The sequence below is a fragment of the Aythya marila genome, assembly GCF_965140915.1.
Source record: "Aythya marila genome assembly, chromosome: 1".
Taxonomy (NCBI): domain Eukaryota; kingdom Metazoa; phylum Chordata; class Aves; order Anseriformes; family Anatidae; genus Aythya; species Aythya marila.
The window spans coordinates 143,725,263-143,737,606 of record NC_139042.1 but is presented as its reverse complement, the minus strand read 5'-3'; the positions used below and the strand labels follow the sequence as shown (position 1 = coordinate 143,737,606).

At 43.7% G+C, this 12,344-nt stretch overlaps 1 protein-coding gene across 4 annotated transcripts in view; it reads left to right on the top strand.

Moving 5' to 3' along the window:
• Window positions 1-12,344, top strand: part of IQSEC3 (IQ motif and Sec7 domain ArfGEF 3) — a 102,108-nt gene that overhangs the window by 45,663 nt on the left and 44,101 nt on the right. The window lies entirely within an intron of this gene.

Genomic DNA, 12,344 nt, shown 5'->3' with positions numbered 1-12,344 from the left:
TAAGGAGGGGTATCTAATTCAGGGCAGTAAGAAGAGCAATTGCCTGACTGCAGGACAGCGCAGAGAGAGCAGCCACACAGCTTTGGTGGGGCAGAAGGAAAACTGTAGGAGGTCAGTTGTTGGGATCAGCCTGGGAAAAAAAATATGGTTCTGCTTGTGTTTTCTGGTGGTCATTGTCTGTTCTTGTGTGATCTTCCCTATGGTTTGTCCTGCCAGGTTTCTGAATCTTTCTTTGCTATCCATCCAGCTGAAAAGGCCTTGGCTTCACCTAGGTGTGAATAATTGGGAGCAGATTGGTGTCTAACATCTCAGCAGAAGCCAACCTGATGAGGCAGTTGTGATCATTCCCTCCCATACCATTCAGCGTTGCTTCACTGACTGCCACTAGCATTGCTTTGCCTCTTCTCCCTTCTCCCCTCCCATGAGTGAATTCGTTATTGAGGGATGGGGATGGACCTGAGTGTCACAGTCCCATGAGTTTAACAATGTGAATTTCCCACCTGGTTGCTGTGCTGGCTTGCACCAGTGGTCAGCAAGACTGGTGCTGCTGGCTAGGAGCTTTAGGAGACAGATTTGATGCAACATCTTCTGCCCCCAGGAAGCCCAGAGCCAAAATACAGTATGTGGTGCTGGCAGCAGCAGGCAGATTCCTGCTGCTGAGCTCTGCTTAGGGCTTCCCCATTTCCAAGTAGAGTGCAAGCCCTGAACAAGAACCACCACTTTCTACCATGGATCTGTACACTACTGGCTTCACGATCACAGCCCATCTTTCAGGCTGGGCTTCCACTGGGGATGCCAAAGATCAGGCTGAGTGGAGTGAGGAGACTCCATGAAGGCAGTAGGAGCTAACCCTGCTCCTTTGCTGAGGTGCTGATTAGACCGTGATTTAGCCAAACCCTATAATTTCATAAAGCAACTGCTCTTTTTCTTGCTGGCTTCTGCCTGCTAACGGCAGGGTTTCATTTTAGGGATTTGAATAGCCTCGTAATTGCATTTCCCGCTTCTCCCAGTCTCACAGTGGAGACTGGCATCCCAGAACAATGACCTTAAAATGTGTCCAGCAGCAGCCCAGCTCTAACAGGATTACATACCATTTGCCTTTGTGTGAGGTAATAGGGCTGAGATGAGAAAGATTTGTTTCTATTAGAGTAATGAGAGGAAATGATGGAGTCACAATTGGAGGGAACAGTATATTCATTCAATTGCCTTTCAGAGGCTTTTCGGAGCCTGCCTCTGGCTCGCCTGTGATGCTGAATAGGAAATCAGCAGAAAATCACCTCTGCTCCAGCGGTGAGAAAAGTTCTACATAAAACATTAAGCACCTGGGGCAGGTTCACTTTGGCAGTGGTCATGGGGATGTCACTGGAGTGCTGAATGATCTTGTCACAAAGGAGAATAGATGGGATCCAAGTATAATTGTGTGAAGGGCAGGATCAGACTTCAGATAACTCTTTGGGAAGGGATGATGCTTCACCTTTGTATTTGTGAGAGAGATTCTCCTTCCTATCTGGAAAAAGAGCAGGTAAGACCTGACCTGCTTTTAAGGCAAAGGAGACAAAGAGTCTTCCCAGGGAGAGGTCAGGGTTCTAAAGACTGTCGTGTGGAAGGGCTTGGATGTGGACTGAGCAGGAGAGCTAGGGTCTGAAATGTCTATTGAAAAGTTGGGCTGGATCTACTCATATTTGCACATAATATTTTCTCATGAGAAATAACTTTCCAGTATGGAGAGTGCTGCTTAGTTCAGGGCTGAAATATGATCAGTACAACTGGCAAGTGTTTGCTTCATGATTATGGACCAATTAAGTTGTAACTCAATATAGTTTAAACTTCAAACAGCTGTGTACTCATTTCTAAAGTGCCTTCTGCATTAGTCACCGTCACAAATTGGTTACTGCCTGGCATCACAGCACCCATTAGCAGCAAGGAGACATGTAAGCCTTTGGCTACATCCCCAAGCCAGCCTTCCCTACATTTCTGGTGAAACTCCCTTTTGCCCTGTTTCTGACTTACCAAAGTACTCAAATGGAATAACCTTGTCCTTGGTGGAAGAGGAATTGTGTTTGTTGCTCCACTGTTGCATGTGGGAGGGTGAAAAGTGGATGGACAGATTTTGGACAGTTCTTTGAAATCAAACCTTCAAACACCTTTCTTTCCAGCTCTCTGAGCTGCATGGCAGTATGCCCTTGCCCTTAAAAAGCGCACAGTTAAAAACAAAATCTGATTTCCTTTACTTCTGGAAGTCTGCTGTCTCTGACTCTTCATATATCTTTATCTGAACTCTGTTCAGAGAGAGAACGTGCACTCGTTCTGTGCCCTATGAAGTCATGCTACAAGACATTGGCACAAAAGAGCCATGCATATCATCCACTGCACTGTCACAGCATCATGTCTTTCTTTGATTCCCCGCTGCTGTAGCCCAGGAGCATTTTTCCTCTCAGAATAGCTCTAACTTTGCCCTCGGGTCATGCTAGATGCCCTACCAGTCAAATCCTCAAAGAAAGCCACAAGATTGTATTTGGTTTGTGAATGCAGTAACCCCTAAGACTGAGGCCCATGAAGTTGATAGGAACTGACCAGTTCTCCAAGTCAATTACCTGTCTTAGATACCACAGAAGCATCTTGAAAACAAAATCAACTAACCAAAACCAACCAAACAAACAAAACACAACTTGAATTTGGTGGGGAATGATGATTTTCCACCAGTATCTGTCACTCTATAGCCACTACAGAAAAACAGATGAGCTGCACATTATGATGGACCCTGCGAAAGACTGACCTTGCCTGACACAAAGAAAGCAAATCCAGTTCATGAAATGGGAAATTGGCCTTTTTGGCTTAGGATTGCTGGCAGGATATTGGTGGCAGGATATTGGATTTATAACCTGGAGGTCAGTGCTTCTTCTCATCTCAGAGGTACTCAGTGCTGTGGCCCAGGTGTGAAGCACGATAATGATTCAAGTCTGAATCAAATCAGATCTGTAACCTACCACACAAAACAGCACAATAACTCTGACTAATTGGCCCCCAGCTTGCAGTGTCAAGTGCAAGCTCCCAGAATTAGTGGAACACAGAGGCTGAATTCTCATCTGATTCGTAATGGAGGACACTCCAGGTCAGGCTTACAGTACCTGGACATGCCAGTGTAAAGCAAGCCTCCACAACCATGCTCTGTGCCTTGTGTGCTCCGAGGACAAGAGACTTTATATACAACACTCCTCAGCCTGATTTTCATTCCTGCTGAAGCTATCCACAGCACCGTTTTTGAAAATGCACAGGAGAAGTTTGAGCAACATTTCTGCTTTGTTAGCACATCCCGTTTGTGCTTCTTTTCTCATTTCTGTGCCTTATTGAGGTCACAGGCATGACGAGAGGATTTTTTCTGCTTCTTAACAGCTCATCTACTTCTTATTCTTTCCTCCCTGTAGACTTAATAATCCTCTGTTCAAGATATTACAACTGGAGTTTGTGGAGATGCTGCGAACAGGCAGGGATGGGTCAGCAAAGTTCACATAAATATTCCCCAGGCTCACAGTTGTCTGAGTTTTGATTTCAGCTTGACACAGAGATGTGGGCCAGGAGTAATGTCTGGACCCAGATCAGAACTCTTCCCAAGTGTGAGAGTGAATAGATTCTTGCTTTTTTGAGCATTTTGTACAGTCAGAACCAGCAGCTTCAATTGCTTTGTAGAAACCTAGGTCCAGAACTGCAAAGGTATTTAGTGCACGTAGATTTAGGAGAAATGTTGAAACACAATTATAAGCAAAAAAATGTTTTAGAGAACATCCCTAACATCACAGCTACCAACAACCTTGGGAATCTCGTTCAGGGAAGAATAGTTGGCAATTCTGGTACATGACCTTTGAGGAATGGCCCTTTCTGGAAGCATTCAGAGAAACGGGAGGTGAGTTTCAGATGCAGTAGCTCAGTCCTGTAAGGAGATTCACCAGGATGGAACATTTTTGCACTGTCTTCCATGCAGATGTTTCTCTGCTTCTTCTCTCCAACAGCTGGTGCAACCACTTTCAGGAAAATTTGGAGAACATGTTGGGGGTGGTGGGGTTAAAGTGAGGAATAGATGGGCTCTTCAACAGGAAAACTACAATCTCTGACAGCAGTTGGAGCATTTCTGTCACATTGGTTGCTTTATTTGACCTCTGTTGACACCTTTCTTAAGGAAGAAAGAAGATGGCAGGAGAAAGGTCAAAGGAAACCAGTCTGAAGTATCCTGTTTTGAAACTGCAAAGATACCATTCAGACACCTGTGTTTGCTGAGAGCCTGAGGCTGTATCCAGCCATTTCCTGGCCTCACGTCCTTCCACTCCTTCCTTTGCCCTTGTTGCTTCTGTTGTCTGTGTGGATCCTGCTCTAAAGGAATTCAGACGTGGATTTAAGTACTCTGCTCCTGCATGTGACAGCACTTTCCATTTCTTGGTCCACAAGAGTGGTAATATCAGTGAGAGCTGAGCATAGCCAAACCCTGCAGTTGTGGGAGCCACTTTCAGCAGCTATTTAAGTGGTGTTTGAGCTATTAAGCTATCAGTTTGTTTCTTTAATTTTGAGTGATTTACTCATGACTTGCAGATGAACCTCATGTTCTCTCCCCCGTGTTGCAAAGAATTCCCTGTCCATAACACGGCAACTTCTCAGTACCAGTGGAATGCAACATTAACACCTTCTGGATCCTGTTCTTTCTGTGTGATCATGCCACAGAGCTGCTTGAGAAGCAATGACAGCTTTGGAAATAGTCCTGTATCTAGCACTGAAAAATGGGCAGACGGCTGATAAAGTAATAGCAGATGGACTGTGGTGGAGCTAACACCATTCATTCTAATCCCCTACTGGTATCAATTGACCTGATCTGCTTCAGTCAAGATCTTATCCCCACCCCTAAAACCGGTCCATTTCAGATCTTTTGTGCACTAAGGTGCATTCTGTTGAACTCAAGAGGTTATTTCTGTGGACCCTGTCTACACACTTCTTCATGGCTTACAAGGCAGAGAGAGAGGTGAGGCAAGTACATATTGAGAAATTGGCAAAGTGATGAGAAAAGAGCCTCTGAGAAAGAAAGGGAGACATACTCAGCTCAAGAAAGAAAGCAGTGAGACTGATAGGAAAAGGGATGGCAGCCATGCTACACAGAGGAGGAGAATGACAGAAGAGAAGGCAGCAGAAAAAGCAGAAAGTTAAAAAAAAAAAAAAAACAAAACAACAACAACAACATAAATGCAAGAAATTGGAGGGAACCAGAACATAAGAACAGAAGATAATGAGCAAGTCCTTTGACCAGAATATTCCTGTTCATGCCAACCTTCTTTGGCAGTGATAGGAATGAGGCTCTTTTTATCACACATTTTCTTGCAGTGTGATGTTGAACCAAGGGGCTGTTGTCTTTTCTGTGTTCCACAATACTAACTTGCTCCTATGCACATTCATCATTGTGGGGTAGGTTCTGTGTTTGAATACAATAAGCCCCCCTATTGGGAACACATGACTATGCTCCAGAGGTCCTTCTTCTGCCTGGCGGGCTTTCAGATCCTCCAGGAAGAACTGAGGGGTCTGAGAGGCTGAAGAGGAGCACACTATACAACTGCTCAAATCACTTCATGGAATATCCTGAGTTGGAAGGGACCCACAAGGATCATCAAGTTCAACTCATGGGTCCACACTGGACCACCCAAAAATCAGACCCTATTTTTGAGAGCATTGCCCAAGTACTTCTTGAACTCCAGCAAACTTGGTGCCATGACCACTGCCCTGGGGAGCCGGTCCTGGTGCCTGACCACCCTCTGGGTGAAGAACCTTTTCCTAATATCTAGTCAGAAACTCCCCTGTTGCAGCTTCAAGCTGTTCTTTGGGTTCTTCAAGCCCAACTTTCTCTGGTTTCTGCAAATAGCTGGATAGCTGAGGGAGAGGGGTTAAAAATGGTGGGAGATTTTTGGGACTGTCCCACCTCAAAACTGCAGAAGAGCTGGGGTCCACCCCATCTTCTGTGAGGAAAGACCATCCTGAAGAAAAGCATCAAGACATAATCAGGAACTGAGACTGAGTGAGATTTGGGTGCTTAATCCCCTCGTGCTCCATTCAGAGATTGTGGATGCAGAATCTGGATGAGGCCTAGAAGGTGAAGTGTAGTGCAAGGATACTGCTAGTAGGGTGGAAGGAGCGGAGGATGGGATAAAGACAGCAGCAAGCAGGCCTCTGTGTGCAGAAAGGGGCTTCTTGGTTCCCACCGGTACATGTCCTAAAAATGGAAATGCCTAGCCCATTTCCTAAAGCCTTCTGCTCAAACCTTTTCTCATTGCTGTACATGGTAACTTGCAATTGTACTGGCTAGATGGAAACTTAGTGCAGAGGGGAAAATGAGGAGAGAGGCAGGACTAATAGCTAAAGGGAAGTTCGTAAGCTGTCTAATGAGGGTACTGAGGAGACAACATTAGGTAGGACAAGACTTACCTTTCCTTTTTCAGTTCCCAGAGCTGTTTGTATAAGCACGCAGTACTAGTGCAGCAAGCCTGCCTTAGGAACTACTAATATGCTGTATAAGAGCAAGTAGAAGTACTGTTCAATTCTGGGTTAATTTTATAGATTTAAATCTCACTTCCCATGAGACTTCAATTTACTCTCCTGGGTATCCAAAGTGAAGTCACTAAGAGGGTATGTAGGTTACTTAGTCCATACCTAGTGGTCCTGCTTTTCAGGGCTGTCAAGTTCACACAAATGTCGTTGAGGTGAGTTGTAAGTTAAAGACCAGCTTGCATGACTGCAAATTAGGCTGTTTTCTTTCTAGATTGAGGAACCTGACTCTGGCCACTCAGTTTGGAAATGTACTCTAACAACTTATAACTGTCTCTCGTTGGTAATTTGGTTCTTTCCATATACAGTTTGTAACGCTCTCCCACAGGGAGCTATATTTGCCTGGTGACAAGAACTATGTGTCACCTTTTTCATGTCCCATAATGGTAAGTTGCTGCTTTCCCATAAATAGGTTGTGCTGCTGTTATTATTGCCTGTGTATCTGGGTTGACTGCAATCTCTCTCATCCCAGCTGTTGGGGAAAGAGGGAAAATAAGGATAGGTTGCTGTATGTACATTTTGCTGGTACTCTTCTGCACATATGTCTTCTTGTGTGAGTGGCAAGATATAATAGATGCTTGTAATTTCCCAGGATACACTAATGCGAGAGTGGTAGGTCAAGATGCAGAGATGCATTGTGAAAATTATTGCTGTGCTGTTACAGCACAACTGGATTTGATAGTCATATTACGGGTTGTCTTAAAAATACAGCATACAGGGCTAGATCCTCCATTGACTTTGGTGCAGTCCTCTGGTGTAACACCATTCAGCACCAGCCATAGTATTGCTCAACACAACAGGACTGACTGTCAAGACAAAGTCCTGTTTTTCTTCACTATCTTGACCCAAAAAATTCAAGTCGGAGTATAAAGTATAGGGATGGGAAACATTTTATTCCTCAGAGGAAAGAAAAGTTGAAGAGGCCCTGGAGGAATGTGAGTTTGTATGTCCAGATGTGTAAGTTGCTAAGATATTCTGTGTTCCAAATAGGAATGAGAAAAGATAGAAAAGGGATTAAGGCCTTGGAAAAGAGAAGTCACATAAAGAGGATCGGGGTATGAATGAAGCAGCAGTGACACGGTAGGTTAGAGTATGGGAAAGTGGAGCTTTGTGCCTGCTGCACAAGATTGTGATGATAGCCATTGGCTGGGGAAAGGGGGAAGGATTGCTAAACATGCTGTTTTTATCTTGGTCTTCAGCTATAAGCTAACCCCAAATCCCAGATCTGAACACACTGGAGAAGTTAAAATCTGGATCAAATCTGCTTTCCTGAAGCTGATGAATAATGCTTTGAGTGTCTGTATGGAGGATGGTGGTCTGAGTCTGTGTCACTCTTTATGTTGAGGAGGACAACTGGGCTTCCTTCATGTTGGTCTGACACAAACAGTGGCCTTCTACTGGGCTGTGGTGATCACAAGAGCGAAAAAGCTGAGATATTTGAGAACGGCCACAAAATGTATCTGGGTTACACAAAGGTCTTGTGAACCATCTCCCTCACTGCCTTCAGTAGCCAGTGACCCCAGTCTCTTAGGAAAGAACCAAGAGGGGCAGTCCAGCCCTGGCGGTCTGTCACAACAGGTGGAAGAAGAAAACCACGGAAGCCCTTGCCTAGGTCTATAAATCCCAAGAGCTGTGTGCCTGACCTGACAGGTAGCTGAAATAGGAGAGCAGTGGGCTGAGGGGATATGCAAGGTTTCCTTCCCTTGTAGAGGCTCTGCTGCCTCCCAGCCCTGAATTCATCTCATTTTAGCAGTGAAATTCTATCTTCTGCATGATTGCACCGGCAGGCTTTTGTCAGCGAATTTGGTGATGTTCAAACCTGCCTCAGGGATGAGGAGCCAAGAGATCTGAGTCGAAGTGGCAGAAAGACTGCTGCTGAGAAGCCAAGTTTCTCTTTCCCGGGGTGCTGAGCGGGCAGTTACACTAATGCAGGATGCCATCTGTTTTTTCCTCCTCTAAAAGGTCGTGTTTACCAAACATTGCAGAGGCAACAGAGGTCTGGGGTTAAAGTAAAAGTAATTAAACCATGTAGGGCTGGGGCCTCCTGTGCCTTCAGTGTCCATTTGGTGCTTTTCACACCTCAGTAATAAGTACAGGTGCCCTGTTTGACTCAGCCACAGGTAACCCCTGTGCAGTGACAGGCTGTGGGACCTTCTCCCAGTCCAACCTGCAGAGACAGCACTGCAGCCACCACCTAGGGTGTCGAGCACCAAGGTGTGGTGAGCAGCTGAGGAAAAGAGGCTGAACTTTCCAGGCTGAGTCCTGCACTCCTGCAGCAATAGACGGAACAACACAACAACATGGAAGTTACCCAGTACATGGGTATCACGTTTAAATACCAAATCTGAAGCGGAGGTCTTAATTTTGGCACATCGGACCCTGTGGAAGTTCAAGACGTTTGTTAGTATTATTACATATTCTACCTGCTTAATATACATCTTGCCAAAACCACTTCAAGCAATGTTGGAAAGATGTTGCCAGTTTCAGTCTCTGCTAAAGGATGTTAAATTTAATTCATTTCCAATATATTAAGCATACTGTACTGTCAAGTCTATTTTACAGGTATGTGTGCCAGCCTTTTTATGAAACAAGTAATGTATTCTGGGATGGGTAATGAGCTTGGTTAATTATCATTAATTCCTCTTGGGTAAAACTAGTGTGAGAAGATGGCTTGGTGCCACTGCTTTGCAAGGTGTTACGTGAATGTAGACAAAATCAGAATCTTGTTCCTATTTTGGGCTGTGTTGGGGGAGACTGTCTGAGAAAGCTGCAGCTTGGCTGGCAGGGGATGATTTGCCAAGATCAAGTTCCAAGTTCCCTGCCTCTCTGGCAGGAGACACTTCTGCCTTCCATCATTTTCAGCATCCTCCCAGAGAGCATTGCCTCCAAGTCACCCTAAAACCTGAACTTAAAAGCAAATCAAAAGCAATTCTTCTGCACTCAGACACCCAGCATGTCAGAAATCTCTGAACCTTGAAAAGATCCCATAATATATTACCAAGCCTGTCTCAGCCATTTTTCATTGAATTCTGATCAACCCATTCACCATATGTTATGGGTGTCCTCAGGGAACACTGAAATGAAATAAACTGAAAAGGCACTTTGGACCCTGCTAAGTCAGCAATTGTTTTTCTTTTTTTTTTTTTTTTTTTTTTTTTCCTGAGGAGGGAGAGGAGAGAGGACAGGGGAAATGCTGAAATGTCTTAAGACGGAGTGAGAATAATTTCTTGCAGACTTGGGGTCTGGACTTCTCTCTGCATATGCTAATGAACTCTTTTTCTAATACTCCATATGATATTTTCTAAAGGTTTTTGTTCTGGTATCTCTGAAACTCTGAAGTCTTATATGGTGCTTGGGTCATGGTAATACTAATCAATTACAGCACTTCAGAGCAGCATATATGCATTAACCAACTGATCCTTGTGAAAGGCTCTGTGAAATGGATTCATAAATTGTTGTGGCCCTTTGCAACTGGTCCCCCTAGTCTTTGCCTCAGTTACAGGGCAGAGTGATGTACACTGACCCTGAATACCATGGGGGAGATGTTACACATGTGAAACTGCAATGTAGTCTTTTCCCAGAGTGCCAGAGAGACTCAAAGAGGAGTTGAGATCAGCCCCTCTAGTACTTTAGTAGCACCTCACAGCTACAGCTTCCTCCTACCCAATTAGCTGGACCTTCTTTCATCACCACTGTGCCTGTCAAAAGGGCATCCGAGCATCCTCTTCTTGGGTGACTGGTTTCTTACATCTCTAGTCAAGTCCAGGAGAGACGTTGCTATTTCTGTTACTGTTATTGCTCTTATTTATCTGCAATATTTTTTTCTTGTTGTAGGCGAGCAGGAGAAAAGAGATGTCTTTTGTGTCTTGACCACATGGGAGCTGTGTAGCTATGGAGTGAATGGTCAGTGAGAAAGTTCAGTTTTAATTTCTTACAGGTCTAACATTACTGTCCTTGAGAACAGTTGTTCTCCTTGCCCTACAGTCCTGTTTAGTCACTCAGCTACCTGTAAATATATTTCTGAGAAATTTGAAAATTAATCTCAGACTGCGAAAGTTTTCTAATATTTGACAGCAAGGGCAAAGGAATGTAATGTCTGGAGCACCCAAATTCTGTGTTCCTGCTTACAGGAAATTTAGCTTGAAATTGTCCTGAAACATTTGGGGACAATGGGCTGCATGTTCTTTCTCAAGTATGGGAATGTTTAAACCTGGCAGTCAGGATCCAATGAATAACTATGGTTCAGCTAAAGCTGGCAGTTTGAAGCACAGATCCTTGCCAAGCTGGAAATATATGTTTCCCACAGCAAGTAGCTGGTGAGGAGAACGCAAGGAAGTGCAGCTTCTTGATCAGTGAGAACTGAAAAGCAGTCAGATGTCTCCCAGGATGCAGGATGATACAACAGCTCTGTACAGACACAGGGAGCTGATACTACTAGGAATGGGCTGGTGGGCATCTCTGGCTTAGTAGTCTGTTATTACTGATTTGAGCTGGTATCACTGATTTTTCATCTATCATCCCTCTATGATGGTATGTTCATCTCTTGGTGTATTCATTATAGGAAACTTTTCTGAGAAATCTGTACCTAGAAGCCAAATTCCAGTAGTTTCATTTACCTGTTCTAGACACTGACAAAAATATGTATGGGTGCTCAGCTGAATTGTCTCAGTGAGAGCTTTTTCACAATCCTGTTTTCTTGAAAGAAGATTCATTCCAAAACCCTGATATCCCTGTTTTGAAATGTGGTTTATGCTAGACTAGCTGTTCCATTTCATTTAAGACCTGAATCATATCGTCTGTAGTCACCATCTTTGATAACAAAACTGGTCTCCGTCTGCATCAGGAGTATACACGTCAGCAGTGTAAAAGGAGGAGGGGATACCTGAAACAATTGAGAGAGATTTTCTGCAGCCGATGAAATCTATTTGTAATAATGACTAAGCTAGTTGCTGTGGATCACAAAAGTCATAGAGGAACATTCAGGAAGAAGAGAACAGGTGAATTTTTAGTCTTCCTTTTTTATCTGATTGCAAGTGATTTACATTAATATTACCACTTTTGATCAAACAGAATTCAAAGACATTACAAATCTTCCCTACCTGATTGCATGATGCGCAGAAAATTGCTTCATTTATCATGCAAGAGTAGCTGTAAAAAATGTGGGAAACAGTGGTATATGATACTTTAGGACAGCAAGTAAAGAACACTGATTACAGCTGAAACTGCAGGAGTGGTGCTGGGATACAGAACTAAATTAACCTACTTGGAGTTTGGCCAGGACATTGGGATTCACACCTTAGACTCTGTGTGGGATTTTTAATTATTACAAGTGGTTAGAAAAAAAATCTAATCCAAGAAACCAAATGTGCAATAGGACCATTCCTCTCCTTCATCACACAGCTAGAACATTTGATTGTCCACTGGGCAAGGGAAAGCATCTATATACCCATAATTTGCTTAATAACATTTTTTCCATACTGTAGTGTCTGTCGTTATTTATGTTTCTTACTCTTATTTTTGTTGTTGTTGTTACTATGATTACAATAGCATCTAAGCCTTTACTCGTTAATAAAAACTTATCTACCAGTGCAATTCAACTGTGTCACTCAGGACAGTGTCAAAAAATCAGGATCATTATGGTTTTAGCCTGGATTTCATTGCAGTATTTGTTTGGATCTTTAGAAGTGTGTTTTGTCTCTCCCATATGGGGCCTCATCCATTGCTGTTAACATGCTAACATTCAGGAAGCTAAACAAAATCCGTTTCTTGTA